This window comes from Moschus berezovskii, chromosome 20 (genome assembly GCF_049115385.1).
Source record: "Moschus berezovskii isolate FMDL1 chromosome 20, NW_MosBer_1.0, whole genome shotgun sequence".
NCBI lineage: Eukaryota > Metazoa > Chordata > Mammalia > Artiodactyla > Moschidae > Moschus > Moschus berezovskii.
In genome coordinates, this window is record NC_142479.1 from 71925518 (window position 1) to 71944664 (window position 19147).

Consider the following 19147-nt stretch of genomic DNA (forward strand, 5'->3'; position numbering starts at 1 on the left):
AAAAGACCCTGACGCTGGGAAAGATTGAAGGCAGGAGGAGAAGGGGATGACAGAGGATGAGATGGTTGGATGACATCACCGACTTGATGGACATGAGATTGAGTAAACTCTAGGAGTTGGTGATGGACAGGGAGGCCTGCCGTGCTGTGGTTCATGCAGTCGCAAAGAGTCAGACACGACTGAGCGACTGAACTGAACTGAACTGATGGTTTCCTTTGCTGCACAGAAGCTTTTACATTTGCTTGTTTGTTTATTTATTTACTTATTGTTTTTATTTTCATTACTCCAGGAGGTGGGCAAAAAGGATCTTGCTGAAATTTAAGTCAAAGAGTGTTCTACCTACACTCTCCTCTGAGGGTTTTATAGTGTGTGGCTTTTCTTTTAGGTCTTTGATCCAATGTGAGCTTGTCTTTGTGTATGGTATTAGGGGAAGTGATTTCAGTGTATCTACATTAAGCTGAGAGTGATTGATTGTCATGTTCGACATGATAAACATAGTTAATATTGCTGTGTATTATATATGAAAGTTCTTAAGAGAGTAAATCTTGAGTTCTCTTTACAAAGAAACTGTTTTCTCTTTAATGCTGCCCCTATCTGAGATGCTCGATGTTCATGAAACTGACGATCATTGTGTGATGTATGAGGCAAACCATGATGCTGTAGGCCTTACACTCATCAGTACTACGTGTCAATGATAACTCAGTAAAACCGGGAGAAAAAAATTAAAACCATATAAAAATAAGTGAGTTAGTCAGTCTCATAGTCCACTTGGCTTCCAGGTGGTGCTAGTGGTAAAGAACCTGCCTGCCAATGCAGGAGATATAAGAGACCAGGATTCAATCCCTGAGTCAGGAAGATCCCCTGGGGGAGGGCATGGCAACCCACGCCAGTGTTCTTGCCTGGAGAGTCCCGTGCACAGAGGAGCCTGGTGGGTCACAGTCCATGGGGCTGCAAAGAGTCGTGATGACGGACACGACTTGGCACGCACATAATCTCTTTCAGTGTGGATTCTGCATGGGAGTCATGGCCCAGAATAAGCAGACTCCTCTGTGCCCTCGACTCTGACTCTGGGCTTTTCCTTCCCCTTCTTCTCCTGAGTGAGCCTGGAGGTCCCCCTGCAGACACTGTCTCCTTGCCCATCTTCTCAGGAAAGGCCAGCTTCTGCTCAAACCCCAGGTGCTCAGGGTCTAGAGGTGAATCGTCCTGTTCTTTCTTCGCCACCATCTTTTCCTAACGCTTTCCCCACCTTCCTGCTTTGACGTGATCAAACCTTACCTAACCCTTACCTCTGTCATTTTTTAAAAACCATTCATCTATTCATCTGGCTGCACTGGGTCTTCATCACACCATTCGATTTAGCTCCCTGACCAGGGGCGGGACCCGGGCCCGCTGCACTGGGAGGGCAGTCTTAGCCGCGGACCCCCAGGGAAGCCCGGCGTGGCAGTCTTCTCACCCAGGAGGTGCTCGGGGCTCTCGCTGTCTCATTTGTGGGATTTTCCTCCGTGACTCCCGCCTCCCCTCCTCACTCTGCCCTGGCGGGTGACTTCAGCATCTGAATGGAGGACTCCCCAGGTACCCCGTGCTCTCCCTGCTGGCTCCTTCCTCCCATGATCTCCTCCTCAGCCCGAGCTGAGCCCCGCCAGTATTGCACCCTTGTCATCACCAGTAACCTCCCCGCCTTCAACATCTTGCTCCTTCACCACCACCTCGCATTTTCCAAGCACGGTCGTCCTCAGCTTCTCCTGCCAATCACCCTGTGTGGGCAGCTGGACGTATAATTTATTGACCCAACTCCTCTTTTGCTGCACTCAAGACACCTTTGGGTACCGCGCCTGTTAGCGCGGCCATGACAGGCTGCCACTGGGCGGTGGAACGACAGGATTTTACTTTCTCGCATTTCGAGAGGCCAGAGGACAAGATCCAGGCAGTGAGGGGTGGATCCCACTGCGGTCTCTCCCCTTGGCTCAGATGGTCATCTTCTCTGTCTGTCCTCACACCGCCCCCTCTTCAGTTTAGCATCTAAGCCTCTAAACTTCTGCTGTCTCCACGGATGGATGCTCAGCCCTCCGCATGCCCCTGTTTTCTCCTTAAGTCTGAGCCCCAGCTCCCAGCCTTCCCTGCTTTTCATATGCTGATGCCGTCCACATTTCCTTCTCTGCTGGCTCACAGTTTTCCTACGCTCCAAATTCAGATCTCCAATGACTTAATGTGTATCTGCAATTGTGTCTAAGAAGCACTTCAAGTACAACACAACTTATACAGAATTCTTCATCTATAATTCCCGCCCCACAAAATTCCTTCTTCTTTGACTTCCCTGTGGATTACTGAAATATAGACTGGTTGATCGCCCTGCTCTCACTCACCCTCACATCCCTTACAACCCACAAAATGACCTTTCTAAACTCACAGTCCTACCATATCACCTTTCTTTTTTGGATAAAACCCTCAATGGCTCCCACTGTAGTAAGACTTTACACTGTATGCCACCGGCAGTGTCGCACATGAATGGCCCTCATATGCGTCTCACTCTTATTAACCTGCCTCTCTCCAGGACTCCACAGAATTCCAGACATTCTAGTTTTCTTTCTGTCCTTTGAACAGGACAATATCTTCCCTACTTTAAGAGCTTTGCACTTGTGTTTCCCTCTGCTTGTAATGCTCTGCTCCAGATCTTTAAACACCAGGATACATTTTAACATTTAGATTTTGGTTCAGGTGTTCCCCCATCAGTGATGGCTTCCTGGTCACTCCAATGAGACCCCAATCTTTAGACTGTCAGTATTATTTTTTGCCGTAACACTTATAGTAATCTGAGTCGAGTATTCACTCACTTGTTTATGATCTGTTTCTTGCTGCTGAAAATGTAAGCTCTACAAGAAAAAGTTGTGTTGTCGCCCCTGATATCCCCAGCGCTTAAGCCAATCCCCACCATAGTGTAGAAAGTCTAGGAATGCTTGTTGAACAAAGGAGTAAATGGATGAATTCTCATTTCAGGAAGTTTTGCTAATAAGACAATCAGATGAAAAGTGTTTATTCGAGTTCTATTCAAACAGCAAAGAACTGAAAACAATTAAATGACCAAAAGAGTAAAGAAGTAAACTGTGCAATGGACATGTAGTAGAATAATAAATAAAATAATAAAACCTAGAATCAAGTAGTAGATCCATATTTATCGACTTGAAAAAATATCAACTAGATTTTGTTGATGAAAAAGTTGACAATTGGCACAAAAACACACACAGATCAGTGGAGCAGAAAAGAGATCCCACAATAAACTCACACACCAGCGTTTAGTTACTCTCTGACAAAGAAGGCAATAACGCACAAGGGAGAAGAGACAGTCTCGTCAATAAGTGCTGCTGGGAGCATCGGACAGCTACACGTGAAAGAATGAAGTTAGGACAGTCTATAACACTATACACAAAAATAAACTCAAAATGGATTGAGACCTACATGTAAGAGCAGATTCTGTAAAACTCCTAGAGGAACACATAAACAGAACACTCAGTGGCATGAACCACAGCAATATCTTTTTGGATCTATCTCCTAAAACAAAGGAAATAAAAGCAAAAATAAACAAATGGGGCCTAATTAAATTCAAAAGCTTTTGCAGAGCAAAGGAAACCATCAACAAAATGGAAAGACTCACTAAATGGGAGAATATTTGCAAATGGTATTACCAAAAAGGGGTTAAGAGCCAGCATATAGAAACAACTCGTACAACACAATACAAAAAGAAACCCTAACGGAAAGATGGGCAGAAGGACTAAATAGACACGTCCCTCCAAATGACATACAGACGGGCAACAGGTACATGGAAAAATACTCAACACTGCTAACTATCAGAGAAATATACTTCAAGACAATGAGACACGGCCTCATACCTGTCAGAATGACTGTCATCAAAAGGTCTACAAACATAACATGTTAGCGAGGACATGGAGAAAAGGGACCCCTCGCACACTGTTAATCAGAATGTAAATCGGTACAGCCATTGCGGAAAACAGCATGGAGGTTCCTCATAAACCTAAAAATCAAACTGCCGTGTGATCCAGAAACTGTACACCTAGGTATATATCCAGAGAAAGAGAAAGCACTAATGGGAAAAGATCCATGCACACTGATGTTCACAGCAGAACTGTGTGCAATAGCCAATATACTGAAACAAATCCTATGTCCATCAACAGATGAATGTATCAGAAGGACACGGTGGAAATACAGAATGGAGTGTTACTCAGCTGCAAAAACAAATGGAATTCTGCCATTTGCAACATCGCGGATGGACCTAAGAGAATATTATGGCTAGTGAAGTAAATCAGACAAATTCAAATTCTGTATATTACTTGTATCGGCGTCTAAAAATATAAAACAAACAAATGTGTACAGCAAAACAGAAACAGACCCAGAGACACAGAAAACAGACTCGCAGTTAACAGAGGGGCGGGCGGGGCGGGGAAGGGGAGGGAGGAATGCAAACCATGGTGGGGCTCAAAGAGGCCTTCATTCACGTCCTGAAAAGCTGGATAATCAAAACCGCAAATGCGCACCCACTTACGCAAAACTATGCACATACAATAGTATATATAAACCAAATATCTATATACACATAAATGCAGTCAGATGTTGGGATTATAACTGAAAATATTAACAGATATAATGTTAATGTATCCGGTTATCTCTGAGAACGCTGGAGTAATTTCGAATTTCTTCCTATACTTTTCTGAATCATTTGAATTTTTATATAAGCATTTATTATGTTCATAATCAGAAAAAAACAAAACCTAAAATGTCTAATCTTTGATTTATTAGATAGACAAAACTAGGATTTTTCCAACCAATTTTTGAGGGGGAAACAGCAGCGTCTTCAGCTCAGGAGTTCAGTATGCTGATTTTTTTGTTTCATTTCTTTCCCCCTCTTTTGTTTTTCTTAGTGCTATTGAGAGTGTGAAAACACTGTTAGCATTGCAAAAAAAAAAAAGAAAATAAATCCAAAAAATATTATTAGGCTATGCTTTTCGGAGTGCATTTTAATATAGCATCAAACATGTTCCCATTTTTATTACTGATTATAATGTTCAACAGCGTGTGACACAACAATTCAGACTTCTTGGCAGCCAGAGCCCAGTTTCCATCTCTTTTTGTACAAGATGTAGGGTGTGGAAACTTTCTACTTGCTTGGAAACTCTTCTGAACACGGGTTTTCACTCAATTCGGCCTCTAAGTGTTTAAGAGGTGACTGAGTTTTGAAAGTGGTCTGACTGTTTTAGCGCCGCTGGCAACCACGGCAACTTTCGCACTATGTGAGAGGGGGAAAAATCCATATTATTAAAATTTTGCCCTAGATCTCTTTCCCATTTCCTATTTTTTCATTGAGGCCAAAATATCAAGATAATTTTCCTATGGAAACATTTGAACTTGGCTTTGAACATTATTTATTTCAATAACTACATCTCTGAATACTAATGATAGTGTCACCAGGAAGGCAGCTGCCAGGGGAAGAGAGAGGTCAGCTCCGTGCAGAGTGTTCCGCTTGCGGCTTCAGCTCTGTTTCTTAAACCACTATACTGCCCAGTAGGGCACCCACATTTATTAAACTGCTGAGTGAGCTTCAACAAGAGCTCTAAATTACTTAACAATATCTGTATGGAATAAAACAGAAACACCATTTTAATTCCTTAACAGGGCAATGTATATCATAATGAATTTCTTGAAATGGAAATGGCTTCTGCCTGCTTCAACTGTCCGGCACAAGAGTGGCTTCCTAGGACAAAACCCCTAAAAACAGGGGTTTTGGTGTCTGATCTGGTTGTGGCACTTAGCCTCCGTCCTTCTTCTCAGGGAGCCCTTTCACACTCTGCTACTAAGATTCAAGAGGGCGCTAGTCCTGAATTTGGGCGGGGAGAGGGGTAGCAGAGCGCCTCGAGTGGGGAAGGGGACAGGAGACTACGGTGAACGGCTGCAGGCGTTCCACACCCGGCAGAGCATCTGCGGAGACGAGCCTGGCTCTCCTCAAGCCCGTGAGCAGCACCGATGTCTTTGTTGTTGATGGTGTCCAGCCACTCAGTCGTGTCCGACTCTGTGACCTCACGGGCTGCAGCACACCAGGCTCCCCAGTCCTTCACCATCTCCCGGGGTTCGCGCAAACTCGTGTCCGTTGAATCGGGGATGCCATCCAACCATCTCATCCTCTGCCACCCCTTCTCCTCCTGCCTTCAATCTTTTTCCAATGAGTAGGCTCTTCGTATCAGGTGGCCCAAGTATTGGAGGTTCAGCTTTAGCATCAGTCCATCCAGTGAACACCCAGGACTGATCTCCTTTAGGATGGACTGGGTGGATCTCCTTGCAGTCCAAGGGACACTCAAGAGCCTTCTCCAGCACCACAGTAAGAAAGCATTCATTATTTGGCGCTCAGCCTTCTTCGCAGACCAACTCTCACATCCACACTGATGTCTTTAACTGCCGGAATCTAATCAACGTCCATGATGTGATTTCCGAGTCATCACACCGTGCTGAGAAGCCTACATCCTCAGCGCCACACCTCCCGGCATCCCTCTATCAGGTCTACGTGGGCAAACGCCTTCCTGGGACCTCGGCGTGTCCTTCACCACGCCCCACGCTAACTCTATGCTGTTCTGCAAAGAGTTAACCCTAACCAGATGGTCCTTCTCCTGAGTTCCTAACCAGATGGTCCTTCTCCTGAGTTCCCTACACTGACAGATAGCATCACTCAGTATCCTTCCATGCTGATGTCTAAATTTGAATCTTCTGCCATCCTTAACTCACCCTTTCTCTTCAGCTTTGCAGACTGTCTTCGAGACCCATGAATTCCACAGGAGCAACAGCTTGGACATACCTCTGGCAATGCCCCCACTTTCTAACCTAAGTGCCGCTTTCACAGCGGAGCACCTGCCGCCTCTTGTCTGACCTCAGTTGTAGACCGCGGCCCACTGACTAAGCCCCGCCCCCTGCCTCTCTTTGTTAGTCAAGTCTCACTGGAGTGTCTAAGGATGCCTGTGGACCACAAAGTCCAAGCTGAGTGGTTACAGCAGACATTCTATGATCCATGAAACTGAAAATACTACCTGGCCCTTTATAGAAAAATTTTATAACCCCTGGTCGAGACCATCGGAACAGCCTCCTAAAAGTTCATATTATACCCTGAATCGAGAAGAATGAATAGACAGTCAAGCAAACCAAAGGAAAGAAACATAAACAGTGAAAATTGTTCCATGCTTCTTCTGGGCAGATGCATTTGTATTATTTCTGAAAATAATCGAGTAGTATTACACATACTATTTTTCCTCAATTGAGTCTTTCTTGTCAGCAAGGGGCTTCCCTCACACCTCAGATGGTAAAGAATCCACCTGCAATGTAGGAGACCCTGGTTCGATTCTTGGGTTGGGAAGAGCCACTGGAGAAGGGATAGGCTATCCACTCCACCATTCTGGGGCTTCCCTTGTGGCTCAGCTGTTAAAAGAATCTGCCTACAATGTGGGAGACCTGGTTTTGATCCCTGGGTTGGGAAGATCCCCTGGAGAAGGGAAAAGCAACCCACTCCAATATTCTGGCCTGGAGAATTCCATAGACTGTATAGTCCATGGGGTCACAAAGAGTCGGACACGACTGAGTGACTTTCACTTCCACTTGTCAGCAGTAATGAAGCTTTTCCTTTTATGAACTTTCACTGTTATGCTAAATATTACCAAGATTTTTTAATGCTCTACACTTGATGTATATTTTCCAAGTGTCTAAATTTCAGTTTTCAATTTGCCTCTGGAGAAGTCACACATTTAGACTCCCATGAGGACTAGGCTTAAAAACTAAACCAAGCTACAACTTCCCTAGTGACAGCCACACACTGGTACCTCTTTTCTTAATCAGAGGGTAGCTCAATATTATATTTATCTTTATTTCTGCAATTAATAGTAAAACTGAATATTTTATCTACTTAATAACCATCTGCATTTCTTTTTGTGTAAATTGATTAGGATTATAAATTTTTACTTTGCAAATTCAGTAAATGTTTTACTCTGGTCCGTGGCACAGTGGTAAAAATATCCACCTCCCAACGCAGGAGACACGAGTTTGATCCCTGGGTGGATCCCCTGGAGGAGGAAACGGCAACCTACTCCAGTCCTCTTGCCTGGACAATCCATGGACAGAGAAGCCTGGTGGGCTACAGTCCATGGGGTCGCAAAGAGTCAGACACGACTGAGTGACTAAGTACACAGCAGAGCATTCCTAACAGAATATAAACACTCTTAGTCCAGGACCACAGGGTGACACATTCTATCAGTCAGTTCAACCACTCAGTGGTGTCCGACTCCTTGCAACCCCATGGACTGCAGCACGCCAGGCTTCCCTGTCCTTCACCATCTCCCGGAATTTGCTCAAACTCATGTTCATTGAGTCGGTGATGCCATCCAACCATCTCATCCTCTGTCACCCCCTTCTCCTCCTGCCTTCAATCTTTCCCAGCATCAGGGTCTTTTTTAAGGAGTCAGTTCTTCACATCAGGTGGCCAAAGTATTGGAGCTTCAGTTTCAGCATCAGACACATTCTATATCGAATTCTATATATGTATATAACAGTAATTGTTAATAAAACAAAAGGAATAATAAAACATAAACCTCACTGACTCAATGGCGTGAGTTTGAGCAAACTCAGGGAAATAGTGAAGGACATGGAAGCCTGGCGTGCTGCAGTCCATGGGGTCACAGAGTCAGGCATGACTTAGCAACTAAACAACAACAGAGCACTTTACATATATTAACTCATTTTAAATCTCACAGCAGCCCCATGAGCTGTGAATATTCCTGCTTTATAGGTAATAAAACTAATATACAAAGCAGTTAAGAGACCCGAGGGCTAGCTTAGCTTCAAAGTCCTTCTTCTCAAATAAGATATTGCGACTGAGTCCTCGTGACTATATGGCTTACAAATTCTAACATACATATTCGACTCTAAGAAAAAGTTCACCCATCGCAATACAGCTAAATAAAGATGGAGAAAACCTATGTTGTTGTGACATGGTGACACTTTCCAAGTTTAAGACTTTGGACTTTCATAATTTTTAGATCTTCTACCACCTTTGTAATCTCATTCATAAGTAAACAGGTATTGAAATGGACCTGCTAAACAGAGTTGCCTTTTTCACCATTATTTATTCAGAGTAAATTTATCAACACTCTCCAAAACTATGCACAGATCAATTCTCTTGGCATTCTAAAAATACACACATGAATTAGATTAAGTTTCTGACTGTGCAAAACTTAACTCCATGTGATCAATTCTGAACTATCACTCAGAAAGATTTCAGACACATATTCTTAAAAATCACTGTCAAATCATGAATCACAGTGTCCCTTAAATCTTCAATAACGTCCTAGATCCTACAGAAAAAAATAGATAATTTTCTTTGGCATTTCAGATCTTGTAAGATCTAGAAGATCGGAGAAGGCAATGGCAAGCCACTCCAGTACTCTTGCCTAGAAAATCCCATGGATGGAGGAGCCTGGTAGGCTGCAGTCCGTGGGGTCGCAAGGGGTCGGACACGACTGAGCGACTTCACTTTTACTTTTCACTTTCACACATTGGAGAAGGAAATGGCAACCCACTCCAGTGTTCTTGCCTGGAGAATCCCAGGGACGGGGGAGCCTGGTGGGCTTCCATCTATGGGGTCACACAGAGTCGGACACGACTGAAGTGACTTAGAAGATCTAGTTACAATTTGCCATTATAGTTCATTCCTTACTATTTCTCCATTTTAACAAAATAAGGTATTAAGCCTTTCTAGAAGATATCCTATATTTGTGTAGCCTCCTGCCTTTTCTTCTTACCACTCTAATATATGAGGAATGCCTGCCCAAATTGGACACATTACTTGCCATCAAGCTGAAATTCTGTCTGCTCTGAAAAGATTCCCTGAAGCCATCGCTAGGAATGACCTTTCAGGCTGTCACTTCATGGTGTGACTGTATATGATGACTGCATGAATCACACAGAATCATACCATGTACCCCACAGTCTCACAACAGCTCATAACCTGCTAAACGGCAAGGACGACACCCTCTGCAGTTGGGCATCTCTCACAAAGCTCAGCAAATAGAGCAAGTGTTCAATAAAAGCACGGCTAAGTTGAACTGAATGAAAGACACTTCAGTGTTCAGTGACCCATTTGTCTCTAGTTCTATTCTTCCATCTCCCCCTTTTTCTCTCCTTTATTTGCCTCTCTGTGTGCCTTCTATGAGATGATCTGAGACAGCATTGCAGTGCACTGTTGATCGCCTGCAGAACTTCTCCATGGAACGACGGACTGAGGGGAATACACTCTCCGGTGGCTTTCAGCTTTTTCTCTTTTACTCAACACTTTGACTTGAGAAAAACTGGGTAGCAATCTAAGACATCATAGAAGAAAATGTTTTTGAGAAAACTAACTCTTCTGAACAGGTCAAGTTATTGATTTAAAAAAACAATACAGTCAGAAATATTTGCAAGCTTAAAACTGTACACCCACGAAGGTTAAGAATGAAAAAAACCCTTCATGTATTTTATGTACCTAATTTCATATTGGCCTTGTTACTCTTATCACAGTCTATTAACAGAATTTGTGTTGTCCTAGAAAACACAGGTTGTTGGTATAAGCTGTTCTAGAATTCAAGCTTATAAACAAATCTCCTCTGAACACAACAACAGGTATTTTAAAGCAGTAAAAACACTTTCATGAAAATTACAGTTAAAAAACAAAATTATAGCAAAGCGAATACAGCAGAATGGGCATCTCTGCAGCGCCCTCAGGGAAAGGTTCAGACCCTTAGGCTCGGTGCACAGACCGCTCCTGCCTCCCTGTCCTACTTCACCTCCCACCAGTTCACCCTCCACTCTCGGGCCAGCCGCCCCAGCTCGTTCCTCTATGCGCCAACATGTCGTGAACTAAAAGCTTCAACTACAAGGGCCAGAGACATGGCAACAACAACAACAAAAACATTAAGGACAATGTTTGAGCCTTGACTGTTATGTGCAGGTGACAGGCTGAGAGCATCACTCAGCTGCAAAGGCAGGACAGTTCAATGCTGATGAGCAAAGACCACTCAGAGGGCAGAGGCAGGGGGCACGGAGAAGCCGCTCTCGGGAGGAGGATGGTGTCCTAATCACGGAAACCACAAACGTGCCCAGAACGCTTTCGAGCTGATACTGAGCAGCGCCTGAAGGAAGTCTTCCCCTTTGAAAGGGAGTATCTACAGCACTTGCCCTAAACTGGTCACACCATTGTAGGCTGGGGTGGGCCAGAGCATATAATTTGCCCCCTTGGCTCACACTTCTCTAGAACGAGAACAACTGTCTTTGAGGATCTCACTTACGGAACTGCAGTGGAGGAGCCTCACGATAATGCGAGGATCCCGGACCAGGAACCAAAGTCTGATGCCATAATGAGGTCTGAGACATCTGGAGGAGGGTGTGGGTTTATTTCGCATGAAGAGGGTGTGAACTGCATGGATAAAGGACAGGCTGGACTTTCAGAAACCATCCACGGCAGCACTTCCGGTCCCGAATCTTGACGCTCCGCCAGAAGGATGTAGGGTCTAACGCACTCTCCTTGCAGTCAAAGGACCTTTGTGAATTTCACAGTTCTAGTTTCAAAGGATAGCATCTACGTGACACCCGTCTGGGTCCGAAAGGGGCACACAGCGCCTGTCTGACTGTCTCAGGACACCCTTCCTCGCCCCCAGCCACCGTGTTGTGGGGAGGCTCAGGACGCATGGAGAGGCCGCAGAAAGGTGTTCCGGTCAGCAGCTCCGCCCAAGGCCCAGCTGACATCAACCTCAGAGGTGGGACGAACAAGCCTCCATCCAGCAACTTCGGATGGCCCTTAAAACTCATTGCTGACACTGCCTGTAGAAATCTTTCTCTCATCACCTGGCATGGATTCCCCTTCTCCTCTGCCGTCCCAGCACCTTATGTCATCTCTACAGTATTAATCACAGTGAACACTGCCTGTCACTTTCTTATCCCTCTCCCTCTTTAGAAATAAAGATCTACACAACGGTATCTGCTTTACTTGCCTTTTATCCTGAGTACTTAACACGAAGTATAGCTGGATGAGAGTGAATGTGTTCAATAAACAGAATAATCAATATAAAGAGAAAACCAGCCCAAACTAGCATCGTTGACAAACGAGACAGGTGAGGCAGGAAACCAGCAGGCTGTTGTGTGGGGTTTGGGTTTTAACAGAGAGTTTCAGAGAGTTCTGAAAGTTCTCTGCAAAGACATTAACACTCACCCCAAAGTCTAAGATGTGGATGAGGAAGAGACGCCAAAATGACCCACTAAGGTCTGAAGCTGCACGGCAAAGAATCAGGCCTACATCACAGACAAGACATTACGTTACATCAAACAGTGAGTGGGAATGGGGAGGCAAGAAAAGATGTCAGATTCTGGGAAGATGCTTTGAAGATGAGTCGGACAGTCTAGAGATCCTCAATGTGGAAACAGGAGCAAAGCCAAAGCTGAGTCCTTCTACTGGGACCAACTATAGCAGGGCAGGCTTCCCTGAGGGCTCAGAGGTAAAGAACCCATCTGCCAAAGGAGGAGACACGGCTTCAACTCCTGGGTCAGGAAGATCCCCTGGAGAAGGAAATAGCAACCCACTCCAGTATTCTTGCCTGCAGAATCCCATGGACAGAGGAGCCTGGTGGGCTACAGCCCTTGAGGTCATAAAGAGTCAGAACAACTTAGCGACTAAGCAACAGCTGATCAGGGCAGCAAGAATGGGTTTTCTCCTGGTAGAGGAGCGTCTGTGAACTCCCTCCTGACAAGGACAGTCTAGGCACCTTTCCAGTCCCCTGGGCACAGTCATTTGTATGGATTCCTTCCCCACCGCCTGCATGACACTCACACTTGCTTATTTCATTTCTAAGATTTTTTTATGTGTACCATTTTAAAAGCCTTCCTTGCATTTGCTCATTGCGTCTGCTTTAGGCTTTGGCATTTTCAGCCACAAGGCATGTAGAACCTCAGTTCCCTGACCAGAGATGGAACCTGTACCCCCTGCCTTGGAAGGCGAAGTCTCAACCACTGGACCGCCAGGGAAGTCCCCAGCCCCCGCCACCTTGCTTACGAGCCCTGCTAGGAGCCTGGGGGCATGGGAAACTATGAGAACTTGTCCGAAGGGACACAAACCTCAAGTTCAGTCATTTACAAGAACACCTATACCTTCTTTGAGCAGAGCAGAAAGTATCCAATTAAGAGATGTTTATTAGGACATTTTACCGGGTTTTTTGAAACCATCCAGTCTCCTTTTTGACTGTGAATCAGTACATGTTTAAACAGTAATTAGTACAAGTGGCTTCACAGTTTACCTTTGGGTAGCCTTCTTCATGTAACAAAAGCCCAACTGAACAAACTGACGGCGGTTACACAAATCATTCTTCTTCTCATAAGGAAATGTCTAAAATTCTTCTTCTAACCCCAGAGAAAGAAATCTTAAATTTGATACGATTTAAACAGCAGATTTTGTGAAGTGATTCATGCTTTTCTAGTGAAGCAAAGTAAACTTCTCCTCTATAACTTTAGTGTGTCTTCTTTAGAGAAAGGCATTTGTTTCTTGTTTTCTTCTCCTGTGTCTTTCTGTACAAAAGCCAATGCGTTCTTTCTTAACCATCAAGAGCTGACTTTCTGAATGTAAGTCGCATTGAATGACAGTGCTTAGACTAAAAAGTTTTTTGTTTCCCTTAACTTATAGAAAAAAAGAAAGAGAAACCATTGCATGTGCCAGAAGCCATGATCAAATTTCAGATGACTTTTTGCACTCTGCAATAAACAAATGCCAAATTTAAGCCAAAGAATCTTCTGGAAATGCTCGGTGATATTAGATTTTAAGGGATCATAGTTCTGTGTTGCTACGTAGAGACATCCAAGTGTATACTTATCACAGGAATAGCTAAAGATGGGTATACAATTTATCCCCAGAAGCAATTTTTGCTTCCATTGTGTTGGCAATGTCTGCAGGACTGCTTGCTTGTTACTGTTATTTAGTCACTCAGTCGTGTCTGACTCTTGTGACCCCACGGACTGCAGCCCACAAGGCTCCTCTGTCCATCGGATTTCCCAGGCAAGAATACTGGAGTGGGGATCTTCCCGACCCAGAGATCGAACTCTCGACTCCTGCGCTGGCAGGCAGATTCTTCAGGGCAGCAGACGCTACTAAACTGTGTTTAGAGTCACATTAGACACCACTGATTGGTGGAAGCCAGGAATCCAGAATTTACTGGAACACACTCATCCTTCATCATTGCTGGTGCTTCCTGGACACAACAGACTCCAAAATGAGCAATTACGCAGCTTCCAACAAAAGCAGAACCATCCATCCTGCCTTGAAGCAAGACTTGTACTTCCTCAGAGTCACGGTGAAAAATCTGTTCCTACCAAGCGTCACCAAGTCACATAGAGCCAAATGGCTATTTTAAAGGAAAAATAGAGAAGAAGGTTCAGGCCACACAGTGGAACTTAGCAAAAGCTCCTGCACTGTTGTAAAATAGTTGTTCCTCTCCCAGGCTGCTGCGTACTATCGCTAAATGACTATTGCCTCCTCTCTTTCTCCTACAAAGTATTCTCTCTCCTCATTTTTCCAAAAAATAAAAAAGGAAAAAGTCAGTTCTGGCCCTTAAGGTGCCTGTTCCACTGGAAGCAGCACACAGCCCACGGGGAACTGGGCCACCCTTCTTAGAAGACAGTCGAGGGCAGCTACTGTTACTTGAGCTTGCGAGGTCAAGTCTCGTTCCTTCAGGTATCAGTGTCCCTTCCTACCACACAGAACACCCTTCCTTAGGGAAGTTATAATAAACGCAGGTCATTAGAGTCATCCAGTAGTCATGCAGGGATGTGAGAGCTGGACCATCAAGAAGGCTGAGCACCGAAGAATTGGTTGTTTTCGAACTTCAGTGCTGAAGAAGACTTTTGAGAGTCCCTCGGACAGCAAGAAGACCAAAGCAGTCAATCCCAAAGGAAATCAACCCTGAATATTCATTGGAAGCACTCATGCTGAAGCTGAAACTTCAATACTTTGGCCACTTGGTGCGAAGAACTGACTCATTGGAAAAGACCCTGATGCTGGGAAAGATTGAAGGCAGGAAAAGGGACGACAGAGGATGAGATGATTAGATAGCATCACTGACTCAGTGGATATGAATTTGAACAAATTCTGGGATTTAGCAGAGGACAGAGGAGCCTGGTATGCTTCGGTCCATGGGGTCGCAAAGAGTCGGACGAGACTTAAAGACTGAACGACAGCACCATTAGAGTCACTATGCAACCAGAACATCTGATGGCCATGAAGGTGAGCTGAGCAGAACAGCCTGTGTGGAGGAGGGAGTGGTAGTTTGCAAGGGCTGCCAGAGGAACAGTTACATCGCGTGATTTCCAGGAGTAATTGTGTCCTCGGAGAGATTTCCTCTGTTGGTTCATCTTTATCTTCCATATTGCTGGCAGCCTATTGGGTATGGAGGCATACACTGTGTTTCTTACACACACACCCTCCCGACACATTTCACAGTTGGATCAGCTGTGCATCCTGGAAGAAAAGGTTTCTCATCCTAACATTGACCACAGGAACCTCAAAGTGACTCTGGCAGCTTGCACATATGTGGGCTACCTTGAGTGACTATGAAAGCTGGACTCCAGCACCGGGCAGGGGCTCTCAGCAACTCAGTTCCTACATCAGTTCAGCGGAGATAACACCAACCGTAGCTCCCACTGCACGCCAGACTCTGTGCTATGCACTTCACAGGGACCATCTCATCTAATCCTCCCAACTGTTCTGTGAGACAGAGGTTATTTGCAGGAATGCTATTATAACTTGAGAATTACGTGAAGGACGAGACACGTTGAGAATTTGTATGGATCATCAGGTAGGGATGGGAGAAGGGCAGGGAAGGCTTTAATGGCAGAAACAAAGGGCAGGTGGGGAGACGCAGGAGACGCCCGGCTCCGGCGGCGCAGACGCGGGAGACGCCCGGCTCCGGCGGCGCAGACGCGGGAGACGCCCGGCTCCGGGGCAACCGACCACGTGCAGAATTGTGGCTGAGAGGAGCTACCCCGCGCCCAGGGTTAGGGCGGTGGCCGAGAGGAGCTGTACCACGTTCAGGAGGCAGTGGCTGCTTGGGCACCGGAGGGCCGAGAGGAGCTGATCTACATTCAAAGCAGGAGGCGCAGCCTTGAGGAGATACCCCTTGTCCAAGGTAAGGTACAGCGGCTGCACCTTGCTGGAGCAGCTGGGAAGAGATACTCCACGACCAAGTGGAATATAAGAATCCAGTGTTCTGGGGAGGAAGAAACAAGATCGCGGAGGGATAAGATGGCAAGACCACTTTCTCCCCCACAAATTCATCAAAAGAACATTTGAACGCGGAGTAAAGTCCACAAAACAACTTCTGAATACTGGCAGAGGACGTCAGGCTCCCAGAAAAGCAGCCCATTGTCTTCTAAAGGAGAGAGAAGAAATCCAGCTCCACCCACCAGAACACCGACACATGCTTCCCTAACCAGGGAACCCGGACAAGTCACCCGTCCAACCCCACACACAGAGAAGAAACTACGTAATGAAGAGAACTCCACAAACTGCAAGAAGAGGGAAAGGCCACCCCAAGCAAAGCAATATAAGCAAGATGAAGAGGCAGAGAAATACCCAGCAAGTAAAGGAACAAGATAATTGCCCACCAACACAAACAAAAGAAGAAGATATAGGGAATTTACCTGACAAAGAATTTCACATTTTGATGGTGAAAATGATTCAAAATCTTGAAAGCAAAATGGAGTTACAGATAAATAACCTGGAGAAAAGGATTGAGAAGATGGAAGAAAGATTTAATAAGGACTTAGAAGAAATAAAAAAGAGTCAATATACAATGAATAATGCAATAGATGAGATCAGAAACACTCTGGAGGGAACAAACAGTAGAATAACAGAGGCAGAAGACAGGATAAGCGAACTAGAAGATAGAATTGTAGAAATAAATGAAACAGAGAGGAAAAAAGAAAAACAAATTAAAAGAAATGAGGACAATATTAGAGACCTCTGGGACAATGTTAAACGCTCCAACATTCGAATCATAGGAGTCCCAGAAGAAGAAGACAAAAAGAAAGACCATGAGAGAATACTTGAGGAGATAATAGTTGAAAACTTCCCTAAAATGGGGAAAGAAATAATCACCCAAGTCTAAGAAACCCAGAGAGTCCCCAACAGGATAAACCCAAGGCGAAATACTCCAAGACACATATTAATCAAATTAACAAAGATCAAACACAAAGAACAAATATTAAAAGCAGCAAGGGAAAAGCAGCAAATAACACATAAGGGGATTCCCATAAGGATAACAGCTGATCTTTCAACAGAAACTCTTCAGGCCAGAAGGGAGTGGCAAGACATACTTAAAGTGATGAAAGAAAATACCCTACAGCCCAGATTACTATACCCAGCAAGGATCTCATTCAAATATGAAGGAGAAATCAAAAGCTTTACAGACAAGCAAAAGCTGAGGGAATTCAGCATCACCAAACCAGCTCTCCAACAAATGCTAAAGGATCTTCTATAGACAGGATGCACAGAAAGAGTGTATAAACTTGAACCCAAAGCAATAAAGAAAATGGCTACGGGATCGTACTTATCAATAATTACCTTAAACGTAAATGGGTTGAAATTTTCAAAAAGGCTAGGAAACAATTCTCATAGCCATCAATAGTTCAGTGTTGAGTTCATGAATAGTTTTTAAAGTTTGGGACAAACTGTAGTATTTGCTATTTGAAGTACTATTTGTAATTGGCATATTACGATGTAACATTGGTCTTCATTTCCATCTTAAAACGCCTAAAAATGCCTAACAGGTATTTAGATTTGTGAATTTTAGTTGAAATGTATTTTACGTTGTTACTAAACCTGCAGAAATATTGAAATATTTCAGAGAACTTATTCACTGTACATTTAATTTATTTTATTTATAAAAGTTATGAACTGTAGAAAGTTTTACTTGTTGGGTCAAATGCTTGTTGCTTCAAATGCTTGTTGCATTTGAAGTGCTAGTTACAAGAAAATCAAATACCTTCAATGTATAAATGCTATTAAGTTTTTAAAGGACTCTGGAGTATAAGTAAGTTTGTTTAAAGAAATTTAGTCTGTTCAACTTGAAAAAAATAAATAAATAAAATTGGAACAAAAAATAAAATAAAATTCAAAGCTAAAAAAAAAAAATGAAGAAAAAAAAAATAAAAAAAAAAAACAAAGGGCAGGTGGGACTTCCCTGGCAGGCCAGCAGTGTAGATTCTTAGCTTCCCATGCAGGAACACAGGCTTGATCCCTGCTCAGGGATCTACTGTCACACATGCTGTGGGGCACGGCCAAAAAGTGAAAAACAAAACCAAAAACCTAACCAAGGACAAGTCCAAACCAGCTGCCATTATTCGTGGGACTCCGGTGCTGCCAGCAGCACACAGGAAGGTAAAGATGCAGCTGCAGATACACTCTGACCACGGGGATGAAGCTATGGAGCCCGCATGGCGCTGTCACGGTCAACCACGTGGGCGCGATCAAATTTGGGGCAGAGGACAAGGCGGCATCACTAGGCTTCCTCTAACAGAAAACAGCAAAAGGGAAAAGAGTTCAATCTGAAGAATCCATGAAGAGAGAGGGGATGAGAGCGTGTGAGCTGCTGAAAGAAGCTCACTAGATAGGCTTGGATCCTGGAAATAGAAGAGGCTACGTCACCCTGAGTCACAGAAAGCCAGCCACGAGTGATATCTCAAAAAGGAAAGGTGTCTGGGCTGAGAAACATGACCTTGGCCATGCAACCAGAAAGGTGAGTGTAGAGCAAGGGGTTTCAGAGTTGGAGGCCACACTTGAAAGCACAGCTCTGCTCCTAACCTTCCTTGGACAAGGTTTCTAACTTACCTGAGCTGTGGATTGCCAACTGTGAAGTGATCATAGTGGCTTGTTTCTTAGGGTTCTTATGACAAGTACTGTTCATGGAATTCGCATGAGGATGAGGTGCTTGGATGGCATCAGTGACTCAATGGACATGAGTTTGAGCAAGCTCCTGGAGATAGTGGAGGACAGGGGAGCCTGGCATGCTGCAGTCCACAGGGTTGCAAAGAGTCAGAC

The 19147-nt window shown here is 44.5% G+C and overlaps 1 pseudogene; it reads left to right on the forward strand.

The window, feature by feature from the left end:
• LOC129538686 (nucleosome assembly protein 1-like 1) overlaps window positions 1-19147 on the forward strand; it is a 43186-nt pseudogene that overhangs the window by 12052 nt on the left and 11987 nt on the right.